Genomic DNA, 20,591 nt, shown 5'->3' with positions numbered 1-20,591 from the left:
GGGGGGGGTAGGGAGGGGTAGGTTAAGACTTAGACAGGGGCCATTTTCGAATTGCAGCCTCCTGAAGGTGTATCTTTAGGGCAGTTTTGAAAGTGAGTAGGGTTTTACACTCCTTTACTCCTTTTGGTAGGGCATTCCACATTTTTGATGAATAGCATGAGAACGAGTTCATACCCTTAGTTGAGCCAAATCTGGGTTGAACATGATCAGTGGAGCTGCCTCTGGTGTTATGATCATGGACTTCATTAACATTTTTGAAGTATTTTGACAAATACAGGGGGATCCCAATGTTGTGGTGTATCTTGAAGACCAGGCCCATAGCAAGTTGCTGTACTCTGTCCTCAACCCTAAGCCATCCAATCCTAGCAAAATGAGCAGGGGTTAGATGGGTTCTGTGATTGAGGCCAAGGAGTAGCCTTACAAGTTTGTTTTGGGATGTTTGGAGCCTTGTTTTTAAGGCCTTGGAGGTGTTGTGATACCATGAAGTGCATGCATAATCATAATGACCTTGAATGAGGGCCCCTGCAAGAATCTTCAGAGTATTCTTACTGACTAGGCGATCAATCCTCCACAAATAGCGTGTTGTTCGGTTGACATTTTTGATCACTTTTTCGGCGTTTTTGTTACCAGAGAGGTTTGCCTCCAAGATGGAGCCCAGGTAGGTAATTTCATCCTTTCTTTTGATGACATCATCACCCACTTTGATCGTGAAACTCTCTGCCTTGCTAAGGTTAGGACTGGACCCAAAGAGGATGGATTCAGTTTTACCCAGGTGTAATGAAAGTTTGTTGTCAGAGAGCCAGATGCAGATCTTGTTGAGTTCGGAGCTGAGAGTTTTCTCAACCTGCAGCCTGTCCCTGTCCGAGACTAGCAGGGCCGAGTCATCTGCGAACAGGAACAGCTTGCAGTCGCAGGCCGATGACATGTCATTCACATATATCAGGAACAGTCAATCAATCAATCAATCAATCAATCAGTCTCTACAGGTCTGGAAGGTCACATACTGTTACTGTAGGCTATATAAACAATGGACAGTACCCAAGACCAACCGTGGGGGGGGGGGGGGTCGTCTAGACAGACTCTGGCGTGTTGACTGACACTTTAAAATACAAAGACAACTAAAACAAGTCGTTTGTAAACAGTGTCGTCGTTAAGCAGCAGGAGGACGTTTGTTAGCAGCTCAACCACTGAAACACAGCAGAAGATGAAGTAATTCACGTTGTGTTTCATCTATTTGTAAAACCTTTAAAACTTATTTTTGTTTAAGAATACACTTTGAAATTCACTGTACATTATTAATTCATTGGGCATTAATGAGGCTTCTGCAGGAACTCACTCAGAATAGTGTGTGTTTCAACCCGGACGAGAGAGAGGCACGGCCGGGGACCGTGTCCGTCCCTCTCTCTCATCCGGGTTGAAACACATCCAATAGACAAGCCCCCAGAGTTGCTGAGAAACATTGAAGCTGCCACCCCAGTGGCCAAAGCTGGAACTGCAGGCAGGGAGAAATACATGCACGCGCAAAACATACTGACAGATATTTATATTTATACATATAAATATGTAAACATATTATACATACATACATATGCATTTACATATAAATATGCATCTCGAGTGTATTTAATAAATATCTCGCGTTCAATCCTTGACACACGGGCTGCCGTAGAACGCAAAAAGGACACTAGTGCGCATGCTCATAACTCTATGGGGATACAAAATCGAACCAATAATTCTACTTCCGGCAGGTTTCCGGGTGCTTCAAAACGCCACTGAGCACATTCATTGAAATGATAGCTGGGGGCGGGGCAATCCGCCCTCTAGTTATATTATACCTCTATGCCAATAGAGCCAAATAAACAGAGCAGAGAGTGAACGAACGTGATATAGAGAAAGTCTGTGTTATAATATAAGTTTGCAGTGAACAAACCTTTGTGTAACTTCTGTCTGAGTGTGTCTTTGTGCGACAGTCTGCGTAAAGAGTGACAGGCTGGCACGTTGTGAAACAAACGAGAGGAATTTACACACGACGTTCAAAGACTTTGCTTTGTTCTTGTGATGGGCTAATGCTAATGCTAAGCTAGCTTCCAGTACACTCCACATTAGAGGTGTTCAAGTGTGTTTTCTACCAGGATACATTATTGAGGAAGGTATGTTTTTTAGTTGTTGTTGTTTAAAATAAGAGTGTAATCCCCCCCCCCCCCCCCCGGGAACTGTTGTCTTTATTATAATTACTTTACTTTTTGATTACTACTCCTTCATATGATATTTTTGCACAGTCTTGTATATCTTTCTGTCATAACACGTTTAGATTAATTGAATACACAGGACCCCGATGGAAACAAGCCATAGCTCTTTCTTGGGTTTTAATCCTTTTAGCAGACCTTGTATTGAACTGTACTTTCTATGTTGTTGTTTTTTTCGCAAACTGTTAATAAAACATTCAATCAATCAATTGACCTGAAGGAAAAGGGGCATTTCACTATTATGGCAGTGAACCTTATAGTGTTTACCTGAAAAAAAAAGAAAACAATGTTTGTATTATTAATATTAATATTATTAGTATTTAATTTGCACAAATCATGACTAAATAATTTAGAATTATTTACCTAAAAAGAAAATAAATCGTTCTACTTGCCTTAAAGAGGGAACATTTTCTATCAGAGAGAGGATTACATGAAGATATTAATTATATTATATTATTAATTATATACATATTATATATTATTCAGGAAATTTTCTGTGAAAAAGTTACTCGCCCAATTGACAAGTGATTACCATGTTAGTCCTTTCTTATTGTCTGTTATTGTTGAAGTTAAGTGTAAGCTCTTAAAGTCTTTGTAATGAAATCTGAACTCTGGGATTTCAATTGTTTCATTCCAGACTCTGTGGAGTCCAGACTGCAGGTGCAGATGAACTCTCCAGACCCAGCCAGACCCGTTTCAGTGAAACAGGAGGAACCTGAAGACCAGCCAGACCTCAGTACGTTTCACTCTCAGTCTGTGTCTTTCTTTCTTCCCTTTTTTCTAGCTTCAAGGTGTTTATTGTCACATACACATACAATACTATTGGCAGCTGCACCATTGGCAGTGAAATCAGTGTGCTTCACCAGTGTGGAGTAAGATAACATAGAAATTCAATAGGATAGAAAGGAAATAGTGATTGAACAAATAAGAAGAAGAATACTAATACATGTAGAAAAAATTCAATAGGATAGAAAGGAAATAGTGATTGAACAAATAAGAAGAAGAATACAAATACATGTAGAAAAAAATCAAGATCAGTACACTGTTTTATTTAGAATTGGTCATTTTGTGACAATTGCACATTATTATTATTAGTATTCCACTCGACCTGCGCATGTTATTATATTTGTAAAATATACTGTATGCAACATGTTTAGTTTGAAGCCATGAGAAAATATGAACTTGTCCTATTCACTTGAGCTGTAATGGGTCTGATTGGGGGGATAATGGAATCAGTGATGCCACCCGAGGTTACTGATAGAGGGTGTGGTACACAACAGAGGGGTTGAACCAAACCGTGGAGCCAGGTTGAACCAAACCGTTTGTGCCAGGTTGAACGGAGGAGGAAGCAGAGACTTCGAAGCGCCAGTTTAGAGAGTTTTGAAACAAAGTATAAACAGTAAACTGCAGCCGAGGTTAGAGGACTTTCAAGCCCAGCGGAGCGTTTCTGCCGTGCCGTCGGAGTCGAGCTGTGGTGTTGTGATCGAGACGCCGGTCGGGAGGGGAGTCGAGACTCGAGAGGATCCGAGGCCGGTGAGATCAACCCGAGCCGAGCGTCCTGTTCTTTTTGGAATACAAATTAGAGGGGTACCCCGACATTTAGCTATTATTTGGGCCGCATCGGGCGGAGAAGACTTTTATTTTCGTTTGGACTAAAAGGATTAAAAGGAGCCGTTTGCGTTCGCAGCGTGCGTGCATGACAGACTCTTAAACGCCGTGTGCATTTGTTTATTGTTTGTATCTTGCATTGTGACCCGCGGGGTTACAAAGGACAGTGGGATTTGTTTGGGTGGGAGGGGCAGTTAAAGTAATTATTGTTTGTTTTTGATTTATTTGTTTGTTTGCTTGTTTATTTTATTTATCAGGGAGAGGGACAGAAGTAAACTTTGGAAGTGTTATTATTTGTTTTAAATACAGTTTGACCTGTCAATTAATTCCTGGCTACTATATAAAAAAATCTTAAGAGTTAAAACACCCACCGATCTCGTTGTTTTTCCTTTTTGGTAGTAATTATCCTTTCAGGTAAAAAGGCAGATTGTTACAATTTATGCAAATCCATAGTCTGGATGATTGTTTCTGATCACATGGGCTTTTCCACTATACATTGCACACATTGCCAACTTTGGCAACTTATTCTTGACACCACCGGGTCTCCAGATATTAAAGTCCTTATTCACTTGATTCATTTCAGACCAGTGTGTGGAGTCCAGACTGCAGGTGAAGATGAACTCTCCAGACTCAGCCAGGGACATTTCTATTAAACAGGAGGATCCTGAAGACCACCCACACCTCAGTACGTATTTTAACTATACGATAATCTTGGCAAAAGAATATCATGACAATGATAATATCCGGCTATTATAGGATATTATAAGATATTATGTGTCCCCAGGACTTTTTGTGTCTAAATGTTTTACTCCACCTCTGTGCTATTTACATGTTTTGACTTATAAAGTATTCAATCAATCACTCACTCAATCAATATGCATAGGCATCATTAAATATGCTATACAAAAGAGAAACTGCACCACAGCTCACAGCGCAAGCCGCCAAGTGAATGACATCATGAAACAGAAGCACCTCCACTCCAGCCATGAAAGCCACAGGTTAAAGTATGGTAGTAGTTGAAAACTATGAAAACTGATTTTATGGTGTGCCCTCTGTAGGAGGTGAGAGGTCTAGAAATGGGTCTGTGAGTCTGATCTGTGTGAGATAACACAGATATTAAACAGGCTTTTTATTAGCTTCTTGATTTGAAGTTTAACCACTTTAACCCTAGCATCTCTATGCTATGGTTCTGCTAATAGCTGATCTACAAGCTCACAATGCATCACAAAAGACTTGGTTTAGGGGGAAAAAAGAGAGGACCAAGTATAGAGTCGACCCTGTCACCCATTTCGGATGCTGTCAATGCATTGAATGGGACATTATCACGTTTAATCAGACTATTGATTATTCTAAGTAGGTGAGATACTGACCTACCCACAAGGCTCAGTAGGTGTTTTGTATAAAGTATAGTTTTGGACTGCAACGGAGGTGCGCCGTCTCAAGCGAACTGGAGCCACGAGAGACACCACCGAGCGAGCTAAAGCGAGCGAGTTGCCGTGCCGAAAGTTGCGAAGTTCGCTTGAGCCGACACAGCGCTGTCCGAGTTATGTACCGATAGGCACAGGATCGTAAATCATGTTTTGGGGTGAGTGTTTGCCCCAACTTTCATCAACCCACAGAATAATGACAAACATAATATGAGATTACATCGGCAGGTAAGTAGGTAGCCTTGGTAATTGGTTCTACCCTAGGTAGAACCAATTATTTCCGAGCCATGTGGCCCATAGGCCAGGAGCTTATCTCCTGTTTCTGTGGCGTGAGGCGGCTTGATGTACGAGTATTATCCCCCAGCCATGATGTACAAGTACAACACCTGGACAAGACGCTAGTACGTCACAGGGACTTATCCCTGTCCAACCCTTGAGTCTGAGTGCCAAGTAGGGATAGCCTGGTAAACCATCCTGGTCGCGTGAATTCACATAATCATGTGTCTTCTGCAGACCGACATGCAGGGAGACAATGGGTCCCATTTTTATAGAATTTGGTATGACCCGGCCGGGGGATTAAACTTGGACCTCCCAATCTCAGGGCGGACACTCCAACCAATTTCAATATGTTATATTAGCACTTGTCAAGTAGTCTTTCAAACAGCTATGATTCATTAGACTATGCTAGATATTAGGGGGCAGTGCTACTCTGTTGAATCTGGACGAAGAGGATGGCCGAATGGTGCATTATTACTTATGTTATAAACAATACATTAAATGTTTCCAAAAACATTTGAGGTGAGAAATAGCCAATGCAGTAACATACACTTGATTCGCCTTGTTGCAGTGTACAACGCAACAAGTTTAGATCACATACTTTAAAACACATGCTGTGTGACTGTTGTAAACACTGAGCTAGAAAACTCAGCTGTGATTGGCTCAGAGCCACCCAGCCTCTGTTTTACTGGGAATTAGGTTAAAATATGGTTGCAAAAAGCCATTTCATCTGGTCTTTAAGTGCATCTTCTTCAACCATTTCCAGATTTCAGTGCATGCCTAGCTTACAGGCTGCACTTTAATAATCTGTAAGAAACTGAAACATGACCATGACTTGCAGCACATATTAGATTTAAAAAATACTTGGTTGGCCTACTGGCAGCATGCACAAATTGAAATTTGGCGCTAATCGGTACAGTGGTTTGTGAAATTAGCCCCGAAAACAGACCCTGATGAAGACCTTTTATAGGTCAATATGTGTTGATCATATTGTTGTCTTGCTAATAATAATTAATAAATCCTTAATATATATTTTTTTCATCAAAGACGGAGTGCCTTGGATTCCTTTTCTTTGCAAGCCTATTTTGGCTGTATTCTTGACGAATACCTGACAGGTGAAAGCTTGGCAACAAAGGTGATCAAAAGAGTAAATCAAAGAAGATTGTTGGGCAGAATGTCCTCTTTTGTCTATAGAAGTGCTCTTAGGACTCTTTCCGGAGCCCTCATTCAGCCCCTCTTTGACTATCCTTGCACCTCCTGGTACTCCAACATCTCAATGTCACTAAAGACTAAGCTTCAAACCTCCCAAAACAAACTGATTTGACTACTTCTCGGCCTGGGTCCCATGACCTGCCTTTTTCTCCACACATTTTCCTAGCCTAGGATGGCTCGGGGTAGAGGACAGGGTTAAACAATAAAAAATGGGTTTGGCTTTCAAAATAGTCAATGCGACTTTGACCTCAATGACCTCAATACCCGCATATCTGACTAAATACCTCCAAAAAATGTGCGACAGCCACAATACTAGAGGGAGCGTAAACAACGATCTGGTAACACCCACCTATAGAACAAACATGGGTAAATTCTACTTCTACAGCACTGCCACCCAAGTGTGGAATGCCCTGACCACATCCCTCAAAAAAAGTATTTCACTGGCTTCCTTTCAAACAACCCTGAAAATGCACATTTCAGGAGGCCAAGGGGGAGGTAGTTATCGCTTCTCCCTTAGACAGCCGACCCCCCATCTTTACCCCCATTCCCCTCCCCCCCTTTATTTTCCTACTCTGTACATATAGTGTTTTATATTTCTGATGATGTTGAATGTTTGGTGCTATTTTTTATATGTTGATGAATTGAATACCCAGGACCCCAATGGAAACAAGACCGTGTTATCCTTTTAGTAGTCTCGCGTGGTCACTGACTGTTGCCTCCCACAATTTTCAAATTTTTCCGGTCATACAGTCTGGTACTCAGAAGCTCTGATCCTGATTAAAATATAAACCGGATGTAATTTTTCGAAGATCTAGACTCCCATCCACTAAAACTTAAAAATTCTGTGTCTCGGCTCCTGAGTACTTTTTTTTTTCGATGAAAAATCTCTGGCAGTGGGTAAACGCGGCCAGCAATAATTGTGGCAGTGAATGAGTTAAGCAGTACTTAATTGAAAACCGTTTTTGTTCCTATTTAGTAACTGTTTAGTCAGTTTTAGTAGGCAATAGCTTTGTACATGGAACATGGAAGATAGAGAAATAGATTTACATTTTATGAATCCAGTGTTGACTATCGTGTTATTTTTCTGCTCCTAGAAATCCTGCACATGGTTGTGTGTAAAGAGGAGGATTCTCCTGAACAGGAGAGGAGCGCCAGTCTGCTCCAGGAGGAACCAGAGCCTCCACACATTAAAGAGGAACAGGAGGAGCTACTTCAAAGACCAGAGGAGCCTGTTGGGTCAATGTTGACATTACTAGCAGTGAAAAGTGAAGTTGATGATGAACACATCTCTTCACACTGCTCTGAAGTTGAAGTTGTGCTTGAATCTGACACTGAAGTCACTGAAGACAGTGATGATTGGGGGGAGACAAGTGGAGGTGTCCACTCTGGAGAAAAACCTTTCCACTGTAAACATTGTGACAAGAGTTTCAGTCAGTCATGTGACCTGAAGAGACACCATCGTATCCACACTGGAGAAAAACCTTTCCAGTGTAAACATTGTACCAAGTGTTTCAGTGGGTCAACTTCCCTGAAGATACACCAGCGTTTCCACACTGGAGAAAAACCTTTCCACTGTAAACATTGTGACAAGAGTTTCAGTCAGTCATGTGACCTGATGAAACACCAGCGTGTTCACACTGGAGAAAAACCTTTCCACTGTAAACATTGTGACAAGAGTTTTAATTCTTCGGGTAACCTGAAGAGACACCATCGTATCCACACTGGAGAAAAACCTTTCCAGTGTAAACATTGTACCAAGTGTTTCAGTGGGTCAACTTCCCTTAAGATACACCAGCGTATCCACACTGGAGAAAAACCTTTCCACTGTAAACATTGTGACAAGAGTTTCGGTCAGTCATGTGACCTGAAGAAACACCAGCGTGTTCACACTGGAGAAAAACCTTTCCTCTGTAAACATTGTGATAAGAGTTTTAATTCTTCGAGTAACCTGAAGAAACACCAGCGTGTTCACACTGGAGAAAAACCTTTCCACTGTAAACATTGTGACAAGAGTTTTAATTCTTCGAGTTACCTGAAGAAACACCAGCGTGTTCACACTGGAGAAAAACCTTTCCATTGTACACACTGTAACAATACTTTTAATTGTTTGAGTAACCTGAAGAAACACCAGCGTGTTCACACTGGAGAAAGACCTTTCCACTGTACAAACTGTAACAAGACTTTTAATCAGTCGGGTCACCTGAAGACACACCAGCGTATCCACACTGAAGAGAAACCTTTCCACTGTGAACATTGTGACAAGAGTTTTTGTAAGTCATCTGACCTGAAGAAACACCAGCGTATCCACACTGGAGAAAAACCTTTCCACTGTGAACATTGTGACAAGAGTTTTTGTAAGTCATCTGACCTGAAGATACACCAGCGTATCCACACTGGAGAAAAACCTTTCCACTGTTCACACTGTAACAAGAGTTTTAATCAGGCGGGTAACCTGAAGACACACCAGCGTATCCACACTGAAGAGAAACCTCTCCATTGAAAATATTGTGCGTATCCTCACTGGAGGAAAAACCTATTGAAAAGAGTTTCATTCAGTCATCTGCCCTGAAGAAACACCAGCGTGTTCACACTGGATAAAACTCTTGTCAATGTTAACAGTGTGAGAAGAGTTTCAGTCAGTTAAGTGCTCTGAAAAGACATCAGTGCATTCACACCAAGGGAAGAAATGTCCAGTATAAATAACTTCACTGGGAGGATTAAATCAAACAGCTGTATGTTGTCAGGGAGTTGGATAGACACGTAAAAATATCATGGATATTTATACTGCTCCTTTCAACAGAAGTTTCCATTAGGAGTAGGACTCGTCTTTTGGAGACATATCCCAGCCCTTTTGTTTTCTTCTTTTAAAACTTCAACGAATAGTTTTTAAGTGCTAAATGTGTTACTCATTTATACTATAACAGAAAGAGAATGTGACGTCACACCATTGAAAGTAACAAATGAAAACCTCCCAATTTGTTTCCACGTGTCCATTGAACTCCATTGTACGTCTCCTCAAGCTATATAAATTACCACGTAAACCATTTTTCTAGAATCTTACAGTTATTATATTATGATTCAATGTCATATTGCTGTATTACATGCACGATGAATGGGGCACTATTTCAACTATTTAACTCATTAAATTAAAAGTTGGAGGAGGAAAGGAAAAAATGCATTGCATATATTTATTACTTATGACAGTAAATATTTCACTTAATGTAATGGCTATGATCATTAAGTTTTAATACATTATTAGATTGTGAAAATTAAAGGTGACACTCTTTTTTTTTTTAATATCTCGATATGGTATGACATCAAAACGATACCTATCGTCACGTTTCAATATCACGATATATCACAGGATTCACTTTTCAAAAAGTGTGACTTCTTACCCTCCTTCAAAACCACCATAAAAGAGCACTTTTTATATTCGATGAATTGAATACACAGGACCACAATGGAAACAAGCCCAAGCATTTTAATCCGATCGCCGGCCATTTTCTCCAAATTTTCTCCGATGCTTTCAACCATGCGACACTAATGGTTGGGAGGTGTATTGCACTCTATATTACAAAAAAAGAAAATGGCCGGCGATGGGATTAAAATGCTTTTTATTGAACAATACGGGAGATACGGGTACTTATCGCGGTCCGGGTCGCCTTGTAACATCCGTGGCTCGGGGGTAAGCACTATATTTGAAATTTGAACGTTTATGTACATGTGAGAGTTGGCAATGGTGCGTATTATTTATGTTCCTCATAAATATTTTTTTATGATTTACGGTAATTATTACACCTAATGGGCGCGCACACACACACACACACACACACACATTATGCTATAAATCTAATTGATTATCAGGAAGGTGAAACATAAGCCTTGAGGACTTAACATTAATACATTTGTGGAATAATATTAAAGTCTGGAGTGCCAGTCACAGGTGTGTACCAGTCACAGGTGTGTGCCAGTCACAGGTGTGTGCCAGTCACAGGTGTGTACCAGTCACAGGTGTGTGCCAGTCACAGGTGTGTGCCAGTCACAGCTGTGTACCAGTCACAGGTGTGTGCCAGTCACAGGTGTGTACCAGTCACAGGTATGTACCAGTCACAGGTGTGTGCCAGTCACAGCTGTGTGCCAGTCACAGGTGTGTGCCAGTCACAGCTGTGTACCAGTCACAGGTGTGTACCAGTCACAGGTGTGTGCCAGTCACAGGTGTGTGCCAGTGACAGCTGTGTACCAGTCACAGGTGTGTGCCAGTCACAGGTGTGTGCCAGTCACAGGTGTGTGCCTGGCACCTGAGCATGGGTCCTGCAACTTTGTTGAGTTTGTGTATGCTCCAAGCAGCAACACTGGTGGAAAGATGCCACATTGTCCCTTCAGGAGATATAATATCTGATCTACAAGCTCAAAACGCATCGCACCGTGACGTGATGTGAGCTTGTAGATCTGCTACTTTCAATATGTTTGCCTGTAATGACATGCCCAAAATAAAAAAATATATAATTTAAATTGATTTAGTTGGATTAACTGTTGCACTCCTAGATGGATGTTCTGGTCTCTACAGGTCTGGAAGGTCACATACTGTTACTGTAGGCTATATAAACAATGGACAGTACCCAAGACCAACCGTGGGGGGGGGGGCGTCTAGACAGACTCTGGCGTGTTGACTGACACTTTAAAATACAAAGACAACTAAAACAAGTCGTTTGTAAACTGTCGTCGTTAAGCAGCAGGAGGACGTTTGTTAGCAGCTCAACCACTGAAACACAGCAGAAGATGAAGTAATTCACGTTGTGTTTCATCTATTTGTAAAACCTTTAAAACGTATTTTTGTTTAAGAATACACTTTGAAATTCACGGTACATTATTAATTCATTGGGCATTAATGAGGCTTCTGCAGGAACTCACTCAGAATAGTGTGTGTTTCAACCCGGACGAGAGAGAGGCACGGCCGGGGACCGTGTCCGTCCCTCTCTCTCATCCGGGTTGAAACACATCCATTAGAGCCAAATAAACAGAGCAGAGAGTGAACGAACGTGATACAGAGAAAGTCTGTGTTATAATATAAGTTTGCAGTGAACAAACCTTTGTGTAACTTCTGTCTGAGTGTGTCTTTGTGCGACAGTCTGCGTAAAGAGTGACAGGCTGGCACGTTGTGAAACAAACGAGAGGAATTTACACACGACGTTCAAAGACTTTTCTTTGTTGTTGTGATGCGCTAGTGCTAATGCTAAGCTAGCTTCAAGTACACTCCACATTAGAGGTGTTCAAGTGTGTTTTCCACCAGGACACATTATTGAGGAAGGTATGTTTTTTAGTTGTTGTTGTTTAAAATAAGTGTGTAATCCCCCCCCCCCCCCCGGGAACTGTTGTCTTTATTATGATTACTTTACTTTTTGATTATTACTCCTTCATATGATGTTTTTGCACAGTCTTGTATATCTTTCTGTCATAACATGTTTAGATTAATTGAATACACAGGACCCCGATGGAAACAAGCCATTCTTTCTACAAACCCGCTTTCTTGGGTTTTAATCCTTTTGAACTGTACTTTCTATGTTTTTTTTGTTTTTTTTCCCGCAAACTGTTAATAAAACATTCAATCAATCAATTGACCTGAAGGAAAAGGGGCATTTCACTATTATGGCAGTGAACCTTAATAGTGTTTACCTGAAAAGAAAAAAAAAAACAATGTTTGTATTATTAATATTATTAGTATTTAATTTGCACAAATCATGACTAAATAATTTAGAATTATTTACCTAAAAAAAAAAAAATCGTTCTACTTGCCTTAAAGAGGGAACATTTTCTATCAGAGAGAGGATTACATGAAGATATTAATTATATTATATTATTAATTATATACATATTATTATATATTATTCAGGACATTTTCTGTGAAAAAGTTACTCGCCCAGTTGACAAGTGATTACCATGTTAGTCCTTTCTTATTGTCTGTTATTGTTGAAGTTAAGTGTAAGCGACGTCTCTCTTAAAGTCTTTGTAATGAAATCTGAACTCTGGGATTTTAATTGTTTCATTCCAGACTCTGTGGTGTCCAGACTGCAGGTGCAGATGAACTCTCCAGACCCAGCCAGACCCATTTCAGTGAAACAGGAGGATCCTGAAGACCAGCCAGACCTCAGTACGTTTCACTCTCAGTCTGTCTCTTTCTTTCTTCCCTTTTTTCTAGCTTCAAGGTGTTTATTGTCACATACACATACAATACTATTGGCAGCTGCACCATTGGCAGTGAAATCAGTGTGCTTCACCAGTGTGGAGTAAGATAACATAGAAATTAAATAGGATAGAAAGGAAATAGTGATTGAACAAATAAGAAGAAGAATACAAATACATGTAGAAAAAAAATCAATAGGATAGAAAGGAAATAGTGATTGAACAAATAAGAAGAAGAATACAAATACATGTAGAAAAAAATCAAGATCAGTACACTGTTTTATTTAGAATTGGTCATTTTGTGACAATTGCACATTATTATTATTAGTATTCCACTCGACCTGTGCATGTTATTATATTTGTAAAATATACTGTATGCAACATGTTTGAAGCCATGAGAAAATATGAACTTGTCCTATTCACTTGAGCTGTAATGGGTCTGATTGGGGGGATAATGGAATCAGTGATGCCACCCGAGGTTACTAATAGAGGGTGTGGTACACAACAGAGGGGTTGAACCAAACCGTGGAGCCAGGTTGAACCAAACCGTTTGTGCCATGTTGAACGGAGGAGGAAGCAGAGACTTCGAAGCGCCAGTTTAGAGAGTTTTGAAACAAAGTATAAACAGTAAACTGCAGCCGAGGTTAGAGGACTTTCAAGCCCAGCGGAGCGTTTCTGCCGTGCCGTGGGAGTCGAGCTGTGGTGTTGTGATCGAGACGCCGGTTGGGAGGGGAGTCGAGAGGATCCGAGGCCGGTGAGATCAACCCGAGCCGAGCGTCCTGTTCTTTTTGGAATACAAATTAGAGGGGGTACCCCGACATTTAGCTATTATTTGGACCGCATCGGGCGGAGAAGACTTTTATTTTCGTTTGGACTAAAAGGATTTCAGGATTAAAAGGAGCCGTTTGCGGGAGCGCGATCCGAAGAGAACGGTCGCGGGACTATTTATCTATTTATTTATTTATTTAAGCAGCGTGCGTGCATGACAGACTCTTAAACGCCGTGTGCATTTGTTTATTGTTTGTATCTTGCATTGTGACCCGCGGGGCAATCTGGGAACCCATATCCAACTGAAAATGAAAAACAGCGACCTCTGCTGTTTGTTCTATGTCTGTTGGCTCTGGGCGGAAGAAAACGTAACACCAGTGCGCAAGGAAACCGGGGTTTAGGTCTGCCTTCAGCTTTCACTTCCGGTGGGTGCCACTATGTTTTCATTCCCACTAACAATATTTCTACACGGAACACTAACACCACTTCTCCCAGAGAACATGGATCGTTTTGGTTATAAGCCCACTTGTTTCTATGATGAAAGAGTAAGTTAAAATGTGAATATCTTTCCGTGGTTTTGTCTGCTCCGCGGACGCTATTGTTAAATTAGTTTGGGTTTGTTTCGAGGGGGAAAGATCGACGGACATGTGAATCCCGCCCACTACATTTGATTGGGTAAAGCGCGGCTTGCTTCCTGATCTGAATGCGCACACGTTATGACGAACCTCCCCGACAGATTCCAACGCAGTGCAGAATCTGTTCTTGAGAGATTACCCGCGGGGTTACAAAGGACAGTGGGATTTGTTTGGGTGGGAGGGGCAGTTAAAGTAATTATTGTTTGTTTTTGATTTATTTGTTTGTTTGCTTGTTTATTTTATTTATCAGGGAGAGGGACAGAAGTAAACTTTGGAAGTGTTATTATTTGTTTTAAATACAGTTTGACCTGTCAATTAATTCCTGGCTACTATATAAAAAATCTTATCAGTTAAAACACCCACCGATCTCGTTGTTTTTCCTTTTTGGTAGTAATTATCCTTTCAGGTAAAAAGGCAGATTGTTACAATTTATGCAAATCCATAGTCTGGATGATTGTTTCTGATCACATGGGCTTTTCCACTACACATTGCACACAGTGCCAACTTTGGCAACTTATTCTTGACACCACCGGGTCTCCAGATATTAAAGTCCTTATTCACTTGATTCATTTCAGACCAGTGTGTGGAGTCCAGACTGCAGGTGAAGATGAACTCTCCAGACTCAGCCAGGGACATTTCTATTAAACAGGAGGATCCTGAAGACCACCCACACCTCAGTACGTTTTTTAACTATACGATAATCTTGGCAAAAGAATATCATGACAATGATAATATCCGGCTATTATAGGATATTATAAGATATTATGTCCCCAGGACCTTTTGTGTCTAAATGTTTTACTCCACCTCTGTGCTATTTACATGTTTTGACTTATAAAGTATTCAATCAATCACTCACTCAATCAATATGCATAGGCATCATTAAATATGCTATACAAAAGAGAAACTGCACCACAGCTCACAGCGCAAGCCGCCAAGTGAATGACATCATGAAACAGAAGCACCTCCACTCCAGCCATGAAAGCCACAGGTTAAAGTATGGTAGTAGTTGAAAACTATGAAAACTGATTTTATGGTGTGCCCTCTGTAGGAGGTGAGAGGTCTAGAAATGGGTCTGTGAGTCTGATCTGTGTGAGATAACACAGATATTAAACAGGCTTTTTATTAGCTTCTTGATTTGAAGTTTAACCACTTTAACCCTAGCATCTCTATGCTATGGTTCTGCTAATAGCTGATCTACAAGCTCACAATGCATCACAAAAGACTTGGTTTAGAGGGAAAAAAGAGAGGACCAAGTATAGAGTCGACCCTGTCACCCATTTCGGATGCTGTCAATGCACTGAATGGGACATTATCACGTTTAATCAGACTATTGATTATTCTAAGTAGGTGAGATACTGACCTTCCCACGAGGCTCAGTAGGTGTTTTGTATAAAGTATAGTTTTGGACCGCAACGGAGGTGCGCCGTCTCAAGCGAACTGGAGCCACGAGAGACGCCACCGAGCAAGCGAGTTGCCGTGCTGAAAGTTGCGAAGTTCGCTTCAGCCGACACAGCTCTGTCCGAGTTATGTACCGATAGGCGTGAGTGTTTGCCCCAACTTTCATCAACCCACAGAATAATGACAAACATAATATAAGATTACATCGGCAGGTAAGTAGGTAGCCTTGAGAACCAATTATTTCCGAGCCATGTGGCCCATAGGCCAGGACCTTATCTCCTGTTTCTGTGGCGTGAGGCGACTTGATGTACGAGAATTATCCCCCAGCCATGATGTACAAGTACAACACCTGGACAAGACGCTAGTACGTCACAGGGACTTATCCCTGTCCAACCCTTGAGCCTGGTAAACCATCCTGGTCGCGTGAATTCACATAATCATGTGTCTTCTGCAGACCGACATGCAGGCTAAAGCAGGGAGACAATGGGTCCCATTTTTATAGAATTTGGTATGACCCGGCCGGGGGATTAAACTTGGACCTCCCAATATCAGGGCGGACACTCCAACCAATTTCAATATGTTATAATAGCACTTGTCTAGTAGTCTTTCAAACAGCTATGATTCATTAGCCTATGCTAGATACTAGGGGGCAGTGCTACTCTGTTGAATCTGGACGAAGAGGATGGCCGAATGGTGCATTATTACTTATGTTATAAACGATACATTAAATGTTTCCAAAAACATTTGAGGTGAGAAATAGCCAATGCAGTAACATACACTTGATTCGCCTTGTTGCAGTGTACAACGCAACGAGTTTAGATCACATACTTTAAAACACATATGCTGTGTGACTGTTGTAAACACTGAGCTAGAAAACTCAGCTGTGATTGGCTCAGAGCCACCCAGCCTCTGTTTTACTGGGAATTAGGTTAAAATATGGTTGCAAAAAGCCATTTCATCTGGTCTTTAAGTGCTTAATAACATTCAAATAAGTATATCTTCTCCAACCATTTCCAGATTTCAGTGCATGTCACTTCACTAGAAAGCTTACAGGCTGCACTTTAATAATCTGTAAGAAACTGAAACATGACCATGACTTGCAGCACATATTAGATAAAAAAAATACTTGCTTGGCCTACTGGCAGCATGCACAAATTGAAATTTGGTGCTAATCGGTACAGTGGTTTGTGAAATTAGCCCCAAAAACAGACCCTGATGAAGACCTTTTATAGGTCAATATGTGTTGATCATATTGTTGTCTTGCTAATAATAATTAATAAATCCTTAATATATATTTTTTCATCAAAGACGGAGTGCCTTGGATTCCTTTTCTTTGCAAGCCTATTTTGGCTGTATTCTTGACGAATACCTGACAGGTGAAAGCTTGGCAACAAAGGTGATCAAAAGAGTAAATCAAAGAAGATTGTTGGGCAGAATGTCCTCTTTTGTCTATAGAAGTGCTCTTAGGACTCTTTCCGGAGCCCTCATTCAGCCCCTCTTTGACTATCCTTGCACCTCCTGGTACTCCAACATCTCAATGTCACTAAAGACTAAGCTTCAAACCTCCCAAAACAAACTGATTTGACTACTTCTCGGCCTGGGTCCCATGACCTGCCTTTTTCTCCACACATTTTCCTAGCCTAGGATGGCTCGGGGTAGAGGACAGGGTTAAACAATAAAAAATGGGTTTGGCTTTCAAAATAGTCAATGCGACTTTGACCTCAATACCCGCATATCTGACTAAATACCTCCAAAAAATGTGCGACAGCCACAATACTAGAGGGAGCGTAAACAACGATCTGGTAACACCCACCTATAGAACAAACATGGGTAAATTCTACTTCTACAGCACTGCCACCCAAGTGTGGAATGCCCTGACCACATCCCTCAAAAAAAGTATTTCACTGGCTTCCTTTCAAACAACCCTGAAAATGCACATTTCAGGAGGCCAAGGGGGGAGGTAGTTATCACTTCTCCCTTAGACAGCCGACCCCCCCCCCCCCCCATCTTTACCCCCATTCCCCTCCCCCCCTTTATTTTCCTACTCTGTACATATAGTGTTTTATATTTCTGATGTTTGGTGCTATTTTTTATATGTTGATGAATTGAATACCCAGGACCCCAATGGAAACAAGACCGTGTTATCCTTTTAGTAGTCTCGCGTGGTCAGACTGTTGCCTCCCACAATTTTCAAATGTTTCCGGTCATACAGTCTGGTACTCGGAAGCTCTGATCATGATTAAAATATAAACCGGATGTGAAGCCTCCTCCCCACTTCCGTTTCGTCTTTACAGTTGCACAAATGTATCCTTATATAAATCAAAATCATCTAAGTATATATAGCTTGCTGCTTGGCAGAATTGGAAATAAAAACATTTAATGCAAAGATATTTTAAAATATATTTTCATGAACGGAAGTGCCAGTTTCCTCTCTCGGATTTCGGGAGGTGTAGTTCCAGACTCTATATAGCATTCGGAGATTGTGGCATAGTTGTCTGGCTACGCGAGACTATCCTTTTAGACAAAGTGTTTGACTGTACTCTGTTTTTACATTTGTGTCCAAACAAATATTCAATCAATCAATCAATCAATCAGTCAGTCTGCAGTCCAACCCATTTGGGAGTTAAGCAGTACTTAATTGAAAACCGTTTTTGTTCCTATTTAGTAACTGTTTAGTCAGTTTTAGTAGGCAATAGCTTTGTACATGGAACATGGAAGATAGAGAAATAGATTTACATTTTATGAATCCAGTGTTGACTATCATGTTATTTTTCTGCTCCTAGACATCCTGCACATGGTTGTGTGTAAAGAGGAGGATTCTCCTGAACAGGAGAGGAGCGCCAGTCTAATCCAGGAGGAACCAGAGCCTCCACACATTAAAAAGGAACAGGAGGAGCTACTTCAAAGACCAGAGGAGCCTGTTGGGTCAATGTTGACATTACTAGCAGTGAAAAGTGAAGTTGATGATGAACACATCTCTTCACACTGCTCTGAAGTTGAAGTTGAGCTTGAATCTGACACTGAAGTCACTGAAGACAGTGATGATTTGGGGGAGACAAGTGGAGGTGTCCACTCTGGAGAAAAACCTTTCCAGTGTAAACTGTGTAACAAGAGTTTCAGCCGTTCATATGGCCTCAAGATACACCAGTATGTCCACACTGGAGAAAAAACTTTCCACTGTAAACATTGTGACAAGAGTTTTAATTCTTCGAGTAACCTGAAGACACACCATCGTATCCACACTGGAGAAAAACCTTTCCAGTGTAAACATTGTACCAAGTGTTTCATTGGGTCAACTTCCCTGAAGAAACACCAGCGTATCCACACTGGAGAAAAACCTTTCCACTGTAAACATTGTGACAAGAGTTTCAGTCAGTCATGTGACCTGAAGATGCACCAGCATGTTCACACTAGAGAAAAACCTTTCCACTGTAAACATTGTACCAAGTGTTTCCGTGGGTCAACTTCCCTGAAGATACACCAGCGTATCCACACTGGAGAAAAACCTTTCCACTGTAAACATTGTGACAAGAGTTTCAGTCAGTCATGTGACCTGAAGAAACACCAGCGTATCCACACTGGAGAAAAACCTTTCCACTGTTCACGCTGTAACAAGAGTTTTAATCAGGCGGGTAACCTGAAGACACACCAGCGTATCCACACTGAAGAGAAACCTCTCCATTGAAAATATTGTGCGTATCCACACTGGAGAAAAAACCTAGTGAAAAGAGTTTCATTCAGTCATCTGACCTGAAGAAACACCAGCGTGTTCATACTGGATAAAACTCTTGTCACAATGTTAACAGTGTGAGAAGAGTTTCAGTCAGTTAAGTGCTCTGAAAAGACATCAGTGCATTCACACCAAGGGAAGAAATGTCCAGTATAAATAACTTCACTGGGAGGATTAAATCAAACAGCTGTATGTTGTCAGGGAGTTGGATAGACACGTAAAAATATCATGGATATTTATACTGCTCCTTTCAACAGAAGTTTCCATTAGGAGTAGGACTCGTCTTTTGGAGACATCCCAGCCCTTTTGTTTTCTTCTTTTAAAACTTCAACGAATAGTTTTTAAGTGCTAAATGTGTTACTCATTTATACTATAACAGAAAGAGAATGTGACGTCACACCATTGAAAGTAACAAATGAAAACCGTCTCCTCAAGCTATATAAATTACCACGTAAACCATTTTTCTAGAATCTTACAGTTATTGTATTATGATTCAATGTCATATTGCTGTATTACATGCACGATGAATGGGGCACTATTTCAACTATTTAACTCATTAAATTAAAAGTAAACTAAGGAAAAAATGCATTGCATGTATTTATTACTTATGACAGTAAATATTTCACTTAATGTAATGGCTATGATCAATACGTTTTAATACATTATTAGATTGTGATGTGATAGAAAATTAAAGGTGACACTCTTTTTTTTAATATCTCGATACGGTATGACATCAAAACGATACGTATCGTCACGTTTCAATATCACGATATATCACAGGATTCACTTTTCAAAAAGTGTGACTTCTTACCCTCCTTCAAAACCACCATAAAAGAGCACTTTTTATATTTATATTCGATGAATTGAATACACAGGACCACAATGGAAACAAGCCCAAGCATTTTAATCCGATCGCCGGCCATTTTCTCAAAATTTTCTCCGATGCTTTCAACCATGCGACACTAATGGTTGGGAGGTGTATTGCACTCTGATACATTACAAAAAAAGAAAATGGCCGGCGATGGGATTAAAATGCTTTTTATTGAACAATACGGGAGATTCGGATACTTATCGCGGTCCGGGTTAGCCTGGTAAACCCTCCCTCCGGAAA

At 40.8% G+C, this 20,591-nt stretch overlaps 1 long non-coding RNA gene across 1 annotated transcript; it reads left to right on the top strand.

The window, feature by feature from the left end:
• The first annotated feature begins 1,883 nt into the window (after positions 1-1,883).
• Positions 1,884-4,533, top strand: LOC308080356. Its single transcript, XR_013932699.1, has 3 exons — positions 1,884-2,150; positions 2,884-2,982; positions 4,438-4,533. It is a non-coding gene; the product is annotated as an uncharacterized lncRNA (long non-coding RNA).
• Positions 4,534-20,591: the final 16,058 nt, after the last annotated feature.

Source organism: Gymnoscopelus braueri (assembly GCF_963280865.1).
Source record: "Gymnoscopelus braueri genome assembly, chromosome: 24".
Lineage (NCBI taxonomy): Eukaryota > Metazoa > Chordata > Actinopteri > Myctophiformes > Myctophidae > Gymnoscopelus > Gymnoscopelus braueri.
This window is presented reverse-complemented; position numbering and strand designations above follow the sequence as displayed.